This window comes from Oculina patagonica, chromosome 1 (assembly GCF_052425735.1).
Source record: "Oculina patagonica isolate OP01 chromosome 1, crgOcupat, whole genome shotgun sequence".
NCBI lineage: Eukaryota > Metazoa > Cnidaria > Anthozoa > Scleractinia > Oculinidae > Oculina > Oculina patagonica.
In genome coordinates this window covers 35,512,771-35,533,607 of record NC_135758.1, presented here as the reverse complement: position 1 = coordinate 35,533,607, position 20,837 = coordinate 35,512,771, and the positions used below count along the sequence as shown (strand labels likewise).

Below are 20,837 nucleotides of genomic sequence, written 5' to 3'. Positions count from 1 at the left end.
CATCGTTATATCGGGAATATCGTTATATCGAGGATCGTTATATCGGGGTTCCACTGTATAAATAGAGCATATACCTAACTGCGCAGGTAATCCCCCTGACGCGATGACGAATATTCCGTGCCTTAACACATTCTTGCTGAGCTTGCAATTTACGTTTCAATTCCCAAAATAAACTAAAAAAATGGAATATCCGCGAAAAAGTCGCTGTTTTGCAATATTCAACACGTTCCGGGTAAATTGTACCACTTGTACTCGCTCCGAGCCAAACGCCTGACTAACACAAAAATACATATTTCACACAAACAGACTACAAAATATTCGTAATTATTTTAAAATGCTTATTTATAGCTGCAGGCCAGCGATCGCGTGGCATGGGTCTGACGTAGTGATAGTTTTAAATAGCTTGGGCATATCAAAACGGTCTTTGGGTTTCGCTATCTGATTATTTAGTCCTCTCTTCTGGTAAAACACTCGAATGACACACTTTTGCTCTAAACAGAACGCAGAGTGTTTAGGTTAAACGAGTGATCGCTAATAAACATCAAATATTACGTGAACCTGACAAAGGAGCCAGCTGGGCGGAGTGAGTCTGGAACAATTTGCCAGAAAAAAAAAACGACTTCAAACGCCTGCCAGATTATGAACCGACTGCGCACGCTCCATTACCATGAGGTTGCTCCAAGGAGCCTTTGATTTGTAAGCAGTTTTCTTGCTTAATAAAGTATAACATGTAAAATTTCATAAAAAACTGATGACTCGTTCGTTAGAAATCGTGCGTTTTCTCAGTGAGCTGGGAAGTGCATGAAGAACAGCTTTTCTGTGGAACAGCTTTGTTTTAACCCCGTTTTGTCCTCCTGAAAGGACTTACATTTGGCGACCACGAAACGACGGTCACTCAGCGGGCAATTATGCCTGAACGCAGAGACAGAAGGGCTAAATCGTAGGGATTTGTGGCATTTGAGGTTCGCTATTTTAGCGTTCGGATTTAAGCTTGTCTTAACAGCATTGTATGGCGCAATGCGAGTGTCATGCCAACGACTGTGGACTCATTTTAGTTCAAAATAATAATAATTTAGATGCAAATAGTGCAGTACCTGGTGTTGTTTCTTGTACACCATCCTACGAAACCAGGAAATTTGCGGGCAAAATGGTTATTAAAGTGACCGTCTTCCTGCCCAAGTTGTTCAAACGTTTAAGAATTTTTCGTGATAGACTTACAAATATAGAAACGAATGACAAGTTCAGCTTTTGCAAATGTTTCCTCTTGTTATGCTTTTAAATTATTCCTTCTATCCTTTTATTCCTTCTTACATTGAAATGACGTAAAGGATGGTGAAACTTTTTGGACGTCGACACGCAAAATTTACTGGAACGAATGTTCGTTACTTACAACAGAGGACCTCGGGGGATGGGGGGGGGGGCGTGGGAAGCAATGCAACATGGTCATTAATTTATTTCATTTCGGAACAATTAATCTTTTGAACGATAACAACACCAACAACACACTTTATTATCATTTAGGCCATGCATGATCCACACGATATCATATGGCTCATGATGACCTTTTTAAACCTTACAAAGAGAGCTAAAAAGCAGCTACTGAGCCTGTTTCATTGCACTTTTCTCAAAATCTAACTGCTCTTTCGGTAAAAGTAATCTGCTTGATTAGCTGATACAATTTTTAAAATAATCCAAAGCGCATCCTACACAATTGTCAGGTTTACGATGTAAAAATGAAAAAAGCTCATTAGATAATTCACTGTCACAATCAAAAACGCTTTCAACTGATGGCTAGAGGTCAATTCAATATAATAACGGCTGACTGAATACAGTTTGAATTGATTAAATGAAATGGAATAAAATGAATGCTTGTTTTTCGACTCTGAATTCTATACTACACATACATGCATACAAGTTTATTCAAATTCCAAAAAAACATGGATTCGAAAAGGGAGTTAAGAGGTCAACCCATTAACAAAAATCCCCTAAAAATACAAATATACTAAGAAAGAAAATAAGATTACATACAGATATACATAAGATTATATACAATAAATTCACATCAAAAAATATTAAAACGGTTAAAAATCTATATAAAAGTTACAATTTTAAAAATGAACTAAGCCTTAATTTAAAGAGTTGGAGGCTTCCCGCTTCGACAACGTTCTTTGGTAAATTGTCCCAATCCCCAATCACACTCCGTAGAAAAAGGACTGTTTAAAACAATTCATTCTGGTTGATTTTAAATAAAGTTTACATAAAAATTTTCAAGGCGGAAATTGACCCCACAACCACTCCACTAAGAATAAGATGAATGGAAAAGCGCCCAGGGGACGCAGTTCTGAACATCTATAACGTTGTTTTGCTTATGTCGACCGGTGAGATAGCGACGTATAGCCACCTAAAGCTTGCGAAACAATAATTATCGTATTAATTTAAAACATACGTGCCATTTTGAAATAATTTTGCTAAATTCGAAGCTTGTTTGATCAAGAGGGCCTGATATTTCGCCAAGTAACTGTCAATATTGCCAGATACGATTTAGAAATGTTCCCTAAGGTTTTTAAAATATCTACTTTACTTTATAGTTGTGTTATTTTTATATCATGAATTAATATATCTAAACTACATGGTCAAACTATTGCTATGGTCTGTGAACTGCCAAGCTGTTAGACCATGACTGTACTCAATCCACCGTGTTTTCTACGTTTACTTCGCCAGTTCTTGCATCTGCCTTTGAATTCATTAAACTCGTCAGAAAATTGGACTTGCCTTTAAACTGCTCAGCTAAGTGCCGTTCGTTGAGATACCTCGCAACCAAATAGGTCATGGCGTCCATACGTTCCTTTAAAATATATAATAGTTCACCTTAGTACAAATTTAAAATTGATGACTACAGCGTTAAACTAGAAATCAATATTCTTCCTTCTCTTTTCCAACTCTAGCGGCAAGTGACTTTGGGAGCATAAAATCAGGAACGAGCACGTGAAAGAGCGCGCTAAAGAAGGAAGAATTCATTCACAAGGGCGTGTAAACAATTCCATAGATATCGTTTTTGCTCGCCCCAAACTCTAACCTGATTTTCACACGGATCGGATTTCCTCCGATCTCTCGTCCCTCCTTTTGAAAACCGATCGGACCGTCGGAGAATCAGACTGTACTCAAACGCAAGCGGCTTGCTATTTGCTCGCGTTCCTTGTACAGCGCTCCAGTACGTTCGTATAGTTGACTGAGGAACTATAAAATTAATTAAAGAGTTTTATTTAAGAAAGCTTTCCTGAGCTGATCGAGTATGCTTTCTAAATTTATCGGCGAGCAAATGAAACATTTTTATCACCTTAAATTAACCATTGTTTTTGATTTAAACAATTGCCGTTTTTTTATAGTCTGTTTGGCAAATGTGAAAGAAACGACAAATATTTAGACATTTTCTTAGCAATGCCTTTCATTTGCATGCGAAAATAAATAGCAAAACTCGTTATGCAAATTTAAGCTGGAGTGTCACGATTGGTATTTGTTATTTCGGCGGCCGCTTGCAATTGTCCGTTCGCTATTGCAGAGAACGTTCAAGTTCCCTTGATTAGTGTTTTTAAACATAATTATTGTGTCGTTGAGATGGGACCTCTGCCTCAATTGTGTGTGATTAATCCAGGTAGGAATGTGTAAGGAAAATTACTGGATGCCGCGGAATATTTCTTCTTTGAAAAGCAGCTTCTGCGAACCAATGCAGGAATGAACTCTCGCAATCGGGAACAAAAAAGAGTAAAATATAAACTTACTGTTCTTGTACCTCTGGTACATCAATTTCACCAGCAATTAAATTAAACCAAAAGATGTAAAGAAAAATTAACTTGACTTGAACTTGACTCGTGCTACGAACAATCTGACCACAATACCTGATTTTTCCTGCCTTGTCCAGTATCGGTTTTTGCTGTCGTACTGCCGTTCTGTACCGGATTGTATCAAGCAAGTAAATAAGAAAAACACTCAGCGTTACATAAGAAACGTCTCAAACTTTCAAAAAATTGTCATTGACTCTTTCGCTCGCTGTTAGATTGTGATGAAAAAGCGGTCTCAAAAGGTTATGAGGATTCTTGAGAAAACCAGTTTGGTTGTAAAACCAAAAACTGAACTAACTTTGCGTAAAGATGAAGTAAAATAGAGGTTTTGTGCTTTAAAACGTGGTGCGTTAAGCAGTTATTTTAAAAAGAGTTTTGAAATCAATCGAAAAACAAACAAATAAACGAAAGGAAACAAAACAAAACAAAACGAATTAAAAACGGTCATGGGCAATTGAACAAGATTTTTCAGAAAATAAAATCTGGTCACGGCATACCTGATTTACCCTGCCTTCTTCAGCATCGGCTTCTACTGACGTACAGGCCTGTGGTGATTGTACCGACCAAGTTAAGTATTAAAGACAATACTTACATGAAAACATATAAATTGACATAGACATAAATTTTTTCAGTAACATTTTGAAGTAACATTTTAGATTGACTTTAATTTTGTCCGTTAAAGAGAAACTATATTTAAAGAGAAAACTTTAAACGGGTAGCAGAGATCGATTCTTGGAAATAGCAGTTGGGTCTTATAGCCAATCAGGACAAACTTTCCGTTAAGATAAGTTAAAATAGAAGATGGGTACTCTAAAATTAAACGCGATCCACAGTTGGTTGTGTCAACAAGGTAGTCACATGAATTTCAAATAATCTAACACCAATCAATCAATCAGTCAATCAGTCAGTCAGTCAATCAATAAATCAAAGAAACATACAATTATGCAAATACAAAACAAAACAGAAGAAATGTGGGCATGCGCAAGTTTTTTCAGAAAATACATGTAGGAACTGACCACAATGTATACCTGATTTTCCCTGCCTTGTTCAGAGTCGGTTTGATTTGACCTACTGCCTTGTGGTGACTGTATATCAAGGAAGTAAAGTATGAAAATACTAACATTAGTAACCATTTAATTGCCAACAATTATTATTTAATCCAGAAGCTTTGGTAGTCTTAGACGAAGAAACAAAACGAACTTTTTTAAAGTCACAGTTGCACATTTTTCCTTCAGGGGATTTCGTGTAACTGTACCAATTTAAGGTAGCCCTGAATCCCTTTGACAATAAATGGAAACACCTGTTTCGTCCATTAATTATAAAAATAACTTTATCAAAAGGTAGAAACCTAAAATGAGTAGTTTTAAAATTGTTAGTCCTGTTTTGTTTGGTCATAGCAGATAATTCTGCCGTCAAAGTGTTCTCAATTTGTATGGAAACATACAGAGCCTAGACAGTCGTAAAACAATGCCAACTGAATCATGTGTAAATACAGTTTGCGCTCAACCTTCGACACACGTCTTAAATAGAAGACAAACTTGTTGATCCTGGTCTTAATTCAAAACGCTGTATTCCTGTCACTAGTAGGGTATGATAATCACACTAGTAGGGTATGATAATCACTCGTTATAGAGGGAATTGACTGTAGTAGGGCATGATAATCACTTCACCAAAAGCTAAGGGCAACCACGCTGGTAACTTGGCTGCTTTTCAAAGTGAGAAGTATCACGTAGGCCGTTCCTCGGAACAGCGAGGTTGCTGCAGTGGTGCATTGATCATTATGCCCGACTAGTAACGAGGGAGACGTTGGTTTGATTCTGACTCGGGACAATACATTTTTCTTCCATTTGAAACGAACGTGTGTTGAAAGGTGAGCGTAAACTACGTTTCACATAATTCGTTACGGAAGGCGCGGTGGCCAAATGGCCAGCGCGCTGGACTTCGAATCCAGCGGTCCAAGTTCGGGTCCTGGCCGCGATCTTTGCGTTGTGCTCTTGGGAAAGACACTTAACTCTCATAGTGCCTCTGTCCATCCAGTTGTATAGATGGGTACCGGCAAATTTTATGCTGCGATGGACTAGTACTCCGCACAAAGAAGAGTAGAAATACAGTGTTAAATGGTGAAAACAATGATATTTTATTAAATCTCGTGGTCCCAAAAGGTAGGAATCTTAACGGGAGTTCGTTTTAAAAAAAAATATATATATACTAATTTTAGTGTGGTTATTTGTGCAACCACACTGAAAAGTTTCATACACCCGATCCAAAACTGAAGGTATTCAAAATTCTTTTAATTGTTTTTTTAATTAACTTGACTGTTCTGTTAGCGCATACAGCTAATAACTGACTGACTTTCTGGAAAGAAGGCAAACTCTTACCGTATTACAAAACGGCCATTTTTCCTTATGGCATCCTGTAAAAATCCAATACAGGAGAAAAAAGCACATAAATGGCACGTAAATGGCATAGTAAATCGTGTTAAACGGCACGGGTATGGCGTTGCCTTTGTCAATCCACTCCAGCCACATCTGAGCCCTTGAGAACTTCCACTCCGTGTCTGCATCATCCTTAAAGCAAACATTCAGAATCCCATGAGCAACAATAATAACTGGGTTCAAAAAGAAGAAACGACGTTGTTGAACATACATGCCATCTATAGTCCGGGCACATCCAAAAGTATACTTGTTTTCATTAGAGGTGTATTTTTTGGAAGTGACAATAAGAAGCGGCGTTAGTGGCCCGAAATTGTTGATCTGTTGGAATTCAAATCCGAAGCCAGCTGGGTTTAAAGGCTGAACTTAACAGTTTACGCTCAAACGCCCAGGAGTCTAAATCAGTAGAGGTAAATTTGGGAAATTTGAATGATGGAGAGGAGTTAGTCTGCAAATAACTAGCATTCTGTCCTCTTGGAGTAGCGAAATCACTCAGTCAGTTAAGTTACTCGATGGCGTCTAGGAACATACTTAAGAGCACTTACCATGACTCTGTTAAAGGAGCTGTTCATCATAGCAATCAGCATGTTTAGAGCTACAATGGTAGTACAAACCGAATAGGCTACCAAAAAAAGGCAAGCAAAACTGGACGTAAGGTTAAACGCTGGATCATCAACCATTATTTTGTCTTCATCGATATAACCAACCAACATCCAAAAGAGGCCAATAAATGTGTTTTCATGTCTGAAAAAAATTAAAATTGGCTTAAGAACATTTTCTTATATAGCAGCTTGTTGATCTACTTATGTGCCTGCCTCCTATGAGCCTTAATCTCTTAGTGTATATCGGTTTGTCAGCCTGTCTATCTGGCCTGTCTCTCTCTGCGCCTGTCTGCTTGTGGTGACATGTCTATCTGTATATCTATCTCTGTCCGTCCGTCTGCCTATTTACCGTTATATCTCACCGCAAGAACGTGCTAAGTTTACTTACTCAGCATATGGATGAGAGTCTTGGTAGTGACTACTGTTGTTCTGGTCTCCTATTTTGATCTGGGCGGCAACATAATACGAGTAAACCTTCACCACACCTGATGCAAACGCAAAGTAGAGCATGAAAAAGACCAGAAGAAACTTGAGCACGTCTTTCAGCATTCTGTAAAGAGATAACTGCAAAGGGCCAAGAGTTGAGTTGACTTGGAAAAAGTGAGCCAGGTGAAAGTAAGCCATTACGGTGGCGCTTGCATACAAGACATCAGCAATGATAAAAATATTGCTTCTCGGTTGCCATTCTCCATAAATGAACCACCATGGAACACACCAAACCACGTAAGACACAAAGAAAGTAATCAGGGTCAGTGCATCCACTACGTTCCACCATTTTGAGAAGTAAAGACGGATTCCTTGCTTGCGAACTTCCCAAAACTCCTGCATGATAAGACCGGCAACAAAAACAACCACTGCCCAGTCTGTGGGCAAATTCAAATAAACTGGACTTAGGGAAGATTAATTAAAAAGACAGTGCCTTTCACCAGTTATTTGCTCATATATAAGGCAATAATTAACATCTGGCCATGGGCATCAACCTTTTAAGAAGAAAAAAGGTTCCTTTTTCTTTACTGTTGCCTGCACCTAACTATTGCGTACAGTGACTCGCTCCTATGCGTTTTATTTTTTATTTTTGACAAAACAGTTATGTAATAAATTACCCTGGAATTTTGGCACAAGCCGTTTTCATTTATTAAGTGTCCAGCTAACCTGGAGGGGGTGAATGAATAGGCAAAAAAATACAGCGGATCGCAGATTAGCTGAGAATTTTGCCCCGGGTTTCGGACTCTTCATGTTGGGAAGTTCGGATCGTGGATAATAAACGAAGTTTGGATCACTTCGGTCGGTCTTTGTCGGTATGTTGGCAGAATTGTTGATGAAACGAAACTTCTTAAAAATTGGCATTAAAAAACACAGCATCTACTGTCCATTGAGTGACACTATACCACACAAAGTTTTCAAGTAATGCGGACTTGGATTTGAACGAAAATAGTACTGGCGGATTGACAGATTTGCTAAACAAATTATGTTCCCTTATTCACCCGGGCCCCTTTTGAAGGTATAAAATATGAATTTTGTAATATATTTATTTATTTATTTATTTATTGAATAATGCAGCAAATTTAACAACAACCTTGGCTCTAAATTCAAAATATAATTGAAGGGTCCATTTGGAAATTCATTAACGTATATTATTTCGTATATTTTAATCACCATCTTGATTTGAGCCGCAATTAATTCTGCCTTGTTTCAAAGACAGGCAGCTCCACGCTAATGTAAACAACACTAACTTACCAACCCGTGAAAGTCCTGTCGTACTTGACCCATACTCATCCTCAAAGCCGAACGTAGCGGCGAATAACAAGCCCACGAAAACAATATACGACATGGTATGGTTGATAAGCTTGGAGTAGGGATGTTCGTAGAGGCTTTCAATGCACCAATTTATTTCACTGCATTTTGAGCACTACATCTCCTTAAATATCCGAAAAGGAATGTAGAAAATGGTGCAAACTGCGATGAGGAGAAGCTGAACAACGAACCATAAGCATTTTAGTACCCAGCTCTTGTCTTGCCAATCTTCCCATTGGTAGTAAATGATCTCGTTAAGAACAAATTGACTCCTGGGACTCGCCACAAACTGAAAGTCAAGAAACAGCCAGTAAGCTTTGGTATTAAAAAAAATTAATTGCCAACGAGGCAGCCGAGCCAAGAGGCGAGGCTGTCGAGGCGGCAGAATCATAGAGCCGTGTGCGTGTGAGTGTATAGCAGAAAAAGCTCAACTTCTGCGTAAGGGACTTTTTTTAACCATATTTGGGTGTAAGTAAACCCCATATTTGGGTTGTATTGTTCTTCCAAACTGGTTCCCAGTCTCTCTCTCGTTGCTAAAGAGAAGATGACCAAAATGGCGTCCACGCGGCTCGCTGTTAAAATTTTCAATGTAATCATTCACTCCTTTTACGATAAATACAACTTTATGGAACCCTTAATGGAAAGAGGATACCCTACAGAATACTCTACTCTCGAAAAAAAGAACATCAAGGTCTCCAAAGCGATGAAATAATTTTCGACTTTGGGTCGTTTGATTTCTGAAGAGAGACACGAAAATCAAAAGCGGACTGTTGACTTCAAATGGAGTTTTCTTGACTTACGAGAATGCCACGGTCGGGTAAATGCTACGTTTAAGTGTTGCTTTTGTTAATAGCAATTGTTTAACCGATGGTTTCATCTCTAATTTCAATAACATTTATATTTTCGCTCGAAGGAATAAAATCAATACCAAGCAACACTCACTAAAATTACTGCATGTCATACACGCAAGAAAATTTAAAGTTTTTTGCTTCTAACGGCAAATGTAATGTTTACTTGAATATAAATTCTGTCTTCACATATTCCTTGTCCGTTTTGGTTTGTTTTCTGTTCATATTCGCTTGGGAATTGAATATGCGTAAACATGACAATTTGCATGCGAGACTGAAATAAGCATCTAATCTTAGCAGTTCTGATTTTGGGATTTTATTTATGAGACTTTCTCGAAATGCAACTATCCAGCGTGTTGAACTCATTTATTGCCCACATTTTTTGACATTTTTAACGTAGCAAAAATTAAAAGATTTGTCAAGAGTTATTAATCTGTCAACCCGTGTCATTATGAACACCAGAGAAATAACACTTTCTTCACGCATTACCTAAAGTACAATTTACCATATTTTCGTCATTTCAAACAAATATATTAAGTTCTATCGAAAACTATTCAGTATCTGTACTGTTCTTACGAACAAACATGAATATTTCGCTCGTTTGCACTTACCGATAGGTACAACTAGTAATATTATTATTTTAAGATTTCGAAAGATGCTGATATCATTAACCCAAATTACACACATGTGGATGTATGTTATGGCAAAGTGTACTCGAGCTACAACACTTCGGTTCTCTTTAGCACTGGCCTTTGATTTAGCGCTGTTGATTCCCCAAAGCATTAACGTGACATGCTTTGACAGGATTGTTGACTCGGGGTCTTAATTTCTGAGAAATGGCTGTATTTACCATCCAAAAAATATATATTTCATCTCAAAAGGATAAAGAAAATAGAACCTGTTCTTCGTTCACAAAGCAGGGCAATACAAGGAAGCGACTTTACTGAACACACTTAAGGCTGAAAGCCACACTGATTCTACCTAACTCTGTCCGTCAGAGATAGAGTAAACGCATATATACCCAAATATAATGAGATTCTGTAATCGTGCTTGGTTACCCAGATATGTCCGGGTGTTACTACATGTAACTCGATTTGTATAACAAGAAGCTCTTAGAGCTTAAAACTGCGCTGGTCACGTGACCACTCTAGGGGGGCAATGTGGAGGGGACAAAAAAATGCACCCCATCCCGTTTATCTGCGTCAAACAATGTTGCGACTGACAAGCAAAATGGTAAGAAAACACCTTGTGTGACATTTCATGGTTGACTAGTTCCATCTGCAATTAAATATTTTCTTATATGCTGCCCAAATTTAATTACACGATCCTGATCCGTGAAACCGAAAAATCGCTTATCGGGACGACGGGATTTTTCGGGCGAAAGTTGTCCCTGGGTCTGCAAGATCAATTCATAAGTCACGTACGTCTTGCTTTACGCCAGGAACGTAAGTTTGCGTGGAATTTCGACAGTATTCCCTATTTGCATAAAGCTGAAAACTGGCCCAAGGACAAGCTGTTTTTTTAGCACAGAGGATATTTCCCTAGCATACCGAATGACGTAAGCGGTACAAGTCAGGACATGTTTGTGAAGGGAATTTTTCTTCATATCTCTTAAAATCCTTTCAATGACACAGCCAAAAAAATAGATTACGCAATAAATTTGTTTAGTAAAGACCAAATGATTCGCAACGATTTGAAAGGTAGCTGATAATAATTTTAAGAAAAACGACAATTTTTTTAAGTTTCAAAGACATGTTTCGACAGAGCATCTGTCATCTTCAGTTGAATGGTTTACAAAGCACAGTGAGTTGAATTTTAAGTAGAAAAAAAATGCTAATTAAGACAAGTAGTAACAACAGAACGTGAAAATGTGTGAATTAGAAGGATAATTTTAGATTTACATGGTGTAATTGCTGATTGAGGCAAGGTAGTTCCTTTTGAATATGGATAGCCTCCTTTATCTTAAGTTGAAAGCTGGTAGAGGCGTGATCTAAAATATGAAAGCTATCTATTGAACACAAGGAGCGACAACGTTCAGAATTCTGAAGGTGTTTGAAAATGTGGGAGGCCTTATCACTGGCTAAGGGCTCATGCACGCGTGTGGCAAAATGTCGGGTGGTTTCGCCGACATAACAGGCATTACAGCCCGCACATGCAAACTTGTAGACCACACGTGAACGGAGACCGCCGGGGATAGGGTCTTTCACTCCAAAAAGATTACCGATCTTAAAAGAAGAAAAAACTAGTTTGATATCTAAATCATTACAATAACACTTAATTAAGCGCTATTGTAATGATTTAGATATCAAACTAGTTTTTTCTTCTTTTAAGATCGGTAATATTTTTGGAGTGAAAGACCCTATCCCCGGCGGTCTCCGTTCACGTGTGGTCTACAAGTTTGCATGTGCGGGCTGTAATGCCTGTTATGTCGGCGAAACCACCCGACATTTTGCCACACGCGTGCATGAGCACTTAGCCAGTGATAAGGCCTCCCACATTTTCAAACACCTTCAGAATTCTGAACGTTGTCGGTCCTTGTGTTCAATAGATAGCTTTCATATTTTAGATCACGCCTCTACCAGCTTTCAACTTAAGATAAAGGAGGCTATCCATATTCAAAAGGAACTACCTTGCCTCAATCAGCAATTACACCATGTAAATCTAAAATTATCCTTCTAATTCACACATTTTCACGTTCTGTTGTTACTACTTGTCTTAATTAGCATTTTTTTCTACTTATTATTCAACTCACTGTGCTTTGTAAACCATTCAACTGAAGATGACAGATGCTCTGTCGAAACATGTCTTTGAAACTTAAAAAAATTGTCGTTTTTCTTAAAATCTTTACGTGTCTGCTGTTCTCAAGACCAACATTACGTGACTCGAGATCTAGCCGATCGAGAGTGAAGCTTGTCATGTCAGCACATTCTTTGACACCAACGTAATGATATTTATTTACAGATTCTGGCCCGCTGAATTATATTTCTCTTTGAAAGCGTGGAAATTTAGTATTTTCCACGAGTCAAACGCTTCAAAATCCAATATTTAACACCAAACATTCTTTGTAAAGACAAAAAATAAAATTTTTTTCCCATTTGTTACTGATTTGTAGCTTCTAAACATCGTGTGACCTGAATCCTGACCAAGTGGAGGTCGCGTCTGGTCACCGACAAAACGAAAAATAAACCTCGTGCAGAACAAGAACTGCGCAGCGCAGTTAATAACAAGAAGCTCTTAGAGCTTAAAACTGCGCTGGTCACGTGACCACACTAGGGGAGCCATGGGTAGGGAACCAAAAAATGCACCCCCCCCCCCATACCCTTTATTAGAATTTAATAACCAATAAATAAGTCTAACAAGTCAGGGCATGTTTGTCTCGGTGGTTTTCCTTCAGATTTCTGAAATCCTCTACATGGCACAGCTTCAAAAATACATAACGGTAAAAAATCGAACAGTTCACACTAAACATGCTAGGTTAAGTTCAAAGGATTTGTTTAATTTCCATTTGTAGCAGATTTGAAGCTTTTAAGACATTGCGTGATTCTGGCCGATCGTGTGAAAGTGAAAGCTGCAACGCAAGCACATTCCACGGCACAAACGTAATGGTGTTTAAATAAATGTAACTTCTGGCCCGCTAAAGCTTATTTTTCTTTCATAGCATGCAATTATAGTATTTTCTTTGTTTCGAACGCTTCAAAATCGAACATATCTCACTAAACATACTTTGTAAGGAGGAAAGTATAAGAAAATGTCCCATTTGTAGCTAATTTGCAGCTTCTAAACATTGCGTGACCTGAAGCATGACCGAGCGGGGGTTTGGGACAGGTCACCGACAAAAAATAAACCCCGCGCAGAGCAAGAACTGCGCAGCGCAGTTAATAATAATAATAAACCCCGTGCAGAGCAAGAACTGCGCAGCGCAATTAATAATATGCTGCAGATACAAACTTGCTGCATCGCTTTTAGGATAAAAGTTAGCAAAATGCAGCTTTCGACTGTTTTTGTCTGTGCCCTTTCAATAAGATATACTACAAACACACAAACCGACTAAATTTTCTTTTCGTTAAATAATAATAATAATAAAGATATTTTAGCAGGGAGCCCACGTCACAAAAAGGTGGTTTTATATCTTTCACGGCCCAACTCGCAAGACACTACAAATATATCAAGTAACTCAGTATACAGACCTTCTTTCTTCCTTTATCAGCAGCAATCTTGAGAAGACTCAGACTCTGAATGAAGTTCTTAGGTTTCCCCGTCAACAAACAACCATTTCCCCTGATGTCCATAATCTGGTCTTCGTAACGTTCACTCGAGGTAATCTTTTCGAGAACATCAACAGCAAAATTTTCACATGCCTCACTTGCACTTTTGTATTCTTCTCGGCTGTAGTGGTGCTCGTGGGAAGCAATTTCCTCCAGGAGACATGCGTTATTCAGGGCATCTTCTATGACATCGTCATTACGGTTATTACTGTCCCTACTACTGTTACCCTTGCTGTCCTCTTTTCGACCTTTTGTTCTCCATAGCCATTCCACACTGATGAACAGCGGGTTGGATAGTATTTTGATCCACTTCCGTTTCTCTTCGTTGTTGCTTTTCTTGTTGTTTTGCTGCTCGTTTGATTCTCGTTGCTGCTTGTTGTTTTGTTGCTCGTCGGCACAGGAATCTTTACAACGTCCACAGCATCTGAAGCATCCACAACTGAAGCATCCACAACAAAACAGGCCGCTGCAGTTCCTCTTTTCTTTGTTGTCTAAACTCTCTAGCGTACGCGTCTTGAGGGCCGCCTGATTATTTTCTACCAGCTCCCAAACTTCCAAAGCATCATTTTTGTCGAGAGCTTCAAGCAGCTTGTCAGCAAGACTAGGTTTATTCATCTCTGTGTCACTCTCATCTTGTATTCCCTTGCCCTGATCCTCTTTGACTTCTTTATCTTTTCCATTTTTCTTGCTTCTTTCGTTTTTCTCGCGCTCTTCATCTTCTTTGATTTTCTGCAGATAATAGTACAGGCCGTCCCTGCTTATGACCTCTTCCAAATGTATATTTTCTGCGAAAACACCTTCATCCATGACTAGACACACGCGGAACGGCTGTTCTGAGGGTGCAGTATTTGAGCGTCCCTTGCGTTCCTGGAACGGAAAATGACGCTAGTCAAGTTGACATTTGATGAATGATAACCCCCCCCCACCCCCCAACAGAAATTACTTTCTTTTTCTCAGCGCATTGTGTTGACCAGAATTTAAATGCAGGAAATTCGAACTCGCTCCGGTGAAAAAAGAGAAGTTCCGTTTTATTTTGACGCAGCTTTCAACAATGATGGTTTAGAAGAAACAACGAGCTTACGTTGGCTATCTAAGACACTGATTATCTGTACTGGACAGATACAAATTTACATGAACACTTATCCTGCTACTTAAAATTCTCACATGGTCAAAAATCACAAGGAAATTTTTTTTTGGCAAACATGATCGTGACCTTATTATGTCACGCTCCGCCATAACTCAAATTAAAAGCGCTGGTCTCCGAACGAAGGCTGAAATTGAGCAGAAACGTTGCAAACAGATATAATTTCAGTATCTCTTATGCCTCCAGTGGATAAAAACTTTAAGGTCTCTTAATTTTGGATTTTAGTACTTGATGACGTCACGTGAAAACGATCTACACAATGTTTTGATGCTTTCACTTTCGTGGAAACTGAAAGTTCCATCTGTCTAGTAGTTGTTATTTTCGCTTGACCTCTAAAACTTTATTCTTCATCATCTGGTTTGAATTTCTTGGAACATTCTTCCTGCTCGTGATGCAAATAAAGCTTCGATGTCTTGGAGCATTTCAGTGGTTTGAAATCCGAACGCCAAAATTCACTCCTAGAACCATTTTTTGTGGCAAAAATTTGCTCCAATCCTACTCTACGTCGATCTACGCATTAACAAAACGGCATTTAAATTTACCAAACACGGTCATTTTTTTTTGATAAAATCCTCCCTAAATGCGCCCGTCAACGCTGGTTTACTCAAGAATCTTGGTCAGTTTTGGTTATGTTATGAAGCCAAATACCTTCGTCTAAATTTTTGATCAAAGGGCGTATTGGCAAGCTAAGATTAGCCGACGCACCTTTCCTGTTTTCTCAGAAATTCTACGTTTGAAAAAACACCTCACCTGTAAACATGTTTTTGTCTTTCTTGCGACCTTGACTACTACTTAATTAGAACCAAGGCAAACTTTGCCTTAAAAATAGTCGTATTTTTCTAGTTTCGATTGGTTAATCTAGGCTTGCCTTAGGAAGTCAGCTACATACGCTTGGGATGTGCATCCGAGAACTTTGTTTTTAAGCCACCTGGCTAAGACTTGGCTGTCATCCCAAGCGTACCCTAAGATGCCATAAAAGCTTTTACATCGTAGATTTAGTCAGTTAAGCTTTGCTTGCTTGCTAGCTTGTTAGTTGGCCAGATTGCTAGAAGAAGATCGATTCTCGTTACCTCTTGTATACAAGCGAGTGCTCTTCTACATATGCTCTTCTACAATTATTTTCACTCAATCTCACTCACTTTTTCTGATCTGCGTCATTAATTCCCAAAATAATCTTCACGTTTCTAAGGAGCCGAAACATCGGCTACCTTTTTATAATAAAATACTGATGAGTTAACGAACCTCTGAATAACCAAGTCCACGGAATAACAAACAATATTCTTCGCACCAGTAATAGTAGAATCTACGGAAACGAACTTCGATAATGATATAGCGATATCTCTTTCTGGCGAATAAATTTTGCCAGTCCCTTGGCCCCTCTTATATTGAGGTTCCACTATACTATGCTGTCATCAGTGAATCAGTCTTGGATGAACTGTGGAACCGCAGCTGAATGGGATAGCCTACCTGAGAAATTTCCTAGTTTCAGTAAAGGTGGGCGCCCGTCTGTTGCTTTCTGGCAAAATTTGTAAGTTGAAATCGAAAGAGTTCGCTACTGGAACAAACTTGATACTCTTATAAGAACTGACAGCTTAAAGCCGTTCAAAAGATCCCAAAGAGAGTTTGTAGCTTTAAAAATAATTTCTTACATATCCCATATTAATTTACAATACAAACTATTGATTACAAGCTACATTATCTACTGTGATTGGCCACTTGTGGCAGTTACTTATAAATGTTTGTCGACTGTCAATGTCATAGCTGTCATAACTGCTGTAACACGATTATTTTCGTCGGAACAAAACGCATTGACAGCAAAAATACTTACTCGCAAAATCAGGATTTTATGGCTCACCAGACACCACACAACATTATCTTCTGAACACCCCGGCTATCCATTAGTCGCTAAAGCTTATACATCAACTTCCGTAGAATTCATGAGGAGACGCAAGCGATATTTTTTGGTTCGCTGTTGGAAGCCGTTGTTGCTATAGACGCCAACTGTTTCACGCAGAGGCTTTCTCATTGTGGTTACGGAAGGTGTTGTAATATGTCAAAAATGCTGTGGATCGAATGATCGGAATTACGAAAGATCAATTTTCTTTCTAGGCGGCAGAATAAATTATAATATTTCGCGGGAACATGTATACCTGGCGGCAATTCACAATTAGTTTGCTTGAGCTGATTTTTTTCGAGCTACTTGATGACTTCGTTTGCGTAAGGCGGGATGTTCTTGAAGTAGGAATTTCCGCTTATGACAAGATAATCGGTTTGTGGATCGATACAGTAAAGCATGTTTTGGCAAAGTCGAAATGGCTATCTGATCCGGGCGCTGGTGCCGTCAACAAAATCCTTCGCCTCTCAAAACATTATATTTCGAGATCTTGTTGACGGGTGCCGATGTACATAGCTTTCCCTTTGAAGGGGCATGATAAATCGTTCGGGCATCGATGAAAAAGGCCTGTTTCATTCTTGTGCGAAAGCACGCGCTCAATATGTGTGCAACCCATCGAGTTGATTTTATTCAGCTCACTCTTCGTCCATTCGGTTTCCGGCCATCGTGAAGGAGGATTCCAGGTAAGTCAGGTACATTGTATATCAAAAAGTATCCGGCAAAGAAAAGTTAATAGCCATGCATAACTTAAATGAAAATAATCCATTCAATAATAATGCTCATTACTGTAATTTCGATTACCAAAACACTGATTTGCTAGATTCATAGTTTATAGCCATTTGCGCAACGCTGAATTCTACTCTCCAGTAAATCGGTAAATTTGTTTGCGTGCTATATGCTACAGCATAACCCACTGCACTGGCCACATATCAACCAGACCAACGGTAGTAACGATTATTAATCATGTTAATTTGGGATATCAATATGATTTCCTTTGTACGTCGGTACATTCCTAAACATTAAGCGGTATACTATTAAATAAATAGCCAGAGGTACTAATCATGCATTTCGATGTAACTTAAAAAATCTAAGCACGCAGCTTAATTTTTTGTCCATCAGAACTGGCGGGCGGCACGCCTCAAACAGTTCGATGTAACCTAGAAGAACTAAACACGCAGCTTAATATTATTTTTGTCCATCAGAACTGGCGGGTGGCACGCCTCAAACAGTTCGGTGTAACCTAAAAGAACTAAACACGCAGCTTAATATTTTGTCCATTAGAACTGGCTGGCGGCACGCCTCAAACAGTTCGATGTAACCTAAAAAAACTAAACACGCAGCTTAATTTTTTGTCCATCAGAACTGGCTGGCGGCACGCCTCAAACAGTTCGATGTAACCTAAAAAAAAACTAAACACGCAGCTTAATTTTTTGTCCATCAGAACTGGCGGGTGGCACGCCTCAAACAGTTCGATGTAACCTAAAAAAAAACTAAACACGCAGCTTAATTTTTTGTCCATCAGAACTGGCGGGCGGCACGCCTCAAACAGTTCGATGTAACCTTAAAGAACTAAACACGCAGCTTAATTTTTTGTCCATCAGAACTGGCGGGTGGCACGCCTCAAACAGTTCGATGTAACCTAGAAGAAGTAAACAAGCAGCTTAATTTTTTGTCCATCAGAACTGGCGGGTGGCACGCCTCAAACAGTTCGATGTAACCTTAAAGAACTAAACACGCAGCTCAATTTTTTGTCCATCAGAACTGGCGGGTGGCACGCCTCAAACAGTTCGATGTAACCTTAAAGAACTAATCACGCAGCTTAATTTTTGTCCATCAGAATTGGCGGGCGACACGTCTCAAACAGTTCGACGGTAACCTTAAAAAAACTAATCACGCAGTTTAACATTTGTCTATCAGAACTGGCGGGTGATACGCCTCAAACAGTTCGAGGTAACATAAGGACTACTAACGCCTCATCTGGTTCGATGTTTACACTATTGTTTCCTATTTTTTTAATCAGTGTAGAGAATCTGACCGCCAAGTACGAGCCGCCAAGCAAAAAAAAAAAATTAAAGAGAATTAAACAGGGTAATGTTTTTAAAACAGCGTTATTGGGAAACTGTTCATAAGATTTTTAAGAGCAGGGCTAGTTGAAAACGCACCCGTTATTTCCCGAAAGCTTTTACAATCTATTGCTTTTCATTCGCCTTGTAAATTGCTGGAAGCGATTGACTGATTTAGCGCCCTGATATTGTACAAGTCATTGCGCTTAAATTGCGCGGCTGGGTTTCTAAAGCGTGCAAGGCGTTGACGTGTGATTGACATTACGCGTTCATTAACCAAAGCGTTCAAGCAATTCTTGCTGTGAGATCTGTCGGCGACTTCTATTGTTTTATCTTTAGTCCGGATCAAAGTTCGGTCATTTCAAATGACCGAACTTCTCGTATCTAAGGCTTGCGTCTTGTCATGAAGCAAATAAATTTTGTAGCACTTGCTGTATATGCTAACCCCCCCCCCCCCCCCTATTTTTAAAATGCATTTTTAATTTACTGCGCTGCGCAGTTCTTGCTCTGCACGGGGTTTATTTTTTTGTCAGTGACTTGCACCAAACCTCCACTCGGTCATGCTTATTTTTGTTGTGACGCGTCTAAAAAATGAGTTAAGGTCACGCGATGTTTAAAATGTTTACAAATCAGTAACAAATGGAAAATTTTCTCTTTTTTTGACTTTACAAAGAATGTTTAGTGTTAAGTATTCGATTTTGAAGCGTTTGACTCATGGAAAATACCAAATTTCCACACTTTAAAAGATAAACATAATTCAGCGGGCCAGAATCTGTGAGAAAATGCCATTACGTTGGTGTAAAAGAATGTGCTGACGTGACAAGTTTAATTTTTGATCGGCTAGACCTTGATGAGTCACGTAATTTTTCAAAGCTGTTATCAGCTACGTTTCAAAATCTTTGCGAATCCTTTGGTCTTTACTTAAAATATTCAGTGTGAAGTTTTTTGAAGCGTTTGAATCAAAGAAAATACTAAAATTTCATGCTTTAAAAGAAAAATACGCTTCCGCGGCAATAATTTTCATTTATGTACATTACATTTGTGTCCTGGAATGTGCTCGCGTAAGCAGATTTTTACTTTCACAAGGCGCTGATCGGCAAGAATCACGCAATGCTCTGAAAGAAATCCATGTTAAGTGTGAAATGTTCGATTTTTTAGCGTTATGTATTTTTGGGGCTGTGTTATCTAGAGGATTTCTGAAATCTGAAGGAAAACCACTGAGACAAACATGTCCGTGACCTGCCTTTGACTGAATTTCAGACATCCCTCTGTGGTCGCCTACTTCCCAGAACACATCTGGCCCTAATGCCGTCCGGTGATGTCACTACCCGAAAACGGGTAGTGATTTTGATTGGTTGATTTAAAAATTATTTGCATAATCATGTAAAATTATGACTGAATTTTACCGCGCGAGGATTGTAATTTGAAAACGTTTGGAAAGAGTCCGAAAGAGTTCACCTTCCCAGAAATGAATTTATTAGTCATTTACCTTGAGTTTATTACTTTATTAGTTTACCTACGGATGAAGAATAGTAATGGAAATCGGTAGGTTTTAAGTTGGCGGCATTCGTCGCTTCGACATGCAGTGTTTTGCCATACGTATTCTTGTTTTGTCAACAAAGCCGCTCGACGCTGATGTCCTGCAGCCTCGATGAGACAGTGACTTCTGAACTCAGTGCCCACGGTCAAGTAGGATATTTTTGTATTGAATTCCGTTTCTTGATGCCTCTGTAACCGTCTAAATTGATTCATTTAAGTACTCACGAGTGTGTTGTATTTGTCCGCTGCGTAACATATAATGATATTATATTTTGATCGCTAGATACGTACGTGTAATAGTCCGGCGGCTTAGCTCGGAATTTTAGTTGAATTGTGCACTTTTTGATACAAGCATGAAACTTGGCACAATGAAAGTGGTCACCAACAGAATTTTTTTCAGATATAGTGCCAAGCCCG

At 38.9% G+C, this 20,837-nt stretch overlaps 1 pseudogene across 1 annotated transcript; it reads right to left on the bottom strand.

The window, feature by feature from the left end:
• Positions 1-1,255: 1,255 nt before the first annotated feature.
• On the bottom strand, positions 1,256-16,472 carry LOC144666491 (short transient receptor potential channel 4-like; annotated as a pseudogene). The gene is made up of 10 exons (XR_013573202.1): positions 16,392-16,472; positions 13,703-14,647; positions 8,611-8,956; positions 7,262-7,736; positions 6,817-7,015; positions 6,218-6,406; positions 4,868-4,924; positions 4,337-4,384; positions 3,897-3,947; positions 1,256-2,845 (listed from the first exon to the last, which is right to left on the bottom strand). The product of XR_013573202.1 is annotated as a short transient receptor potential channel 4-like (transcript).
• Positions 16,473-20,837: the final 4,365 nt, after the last annotated feature.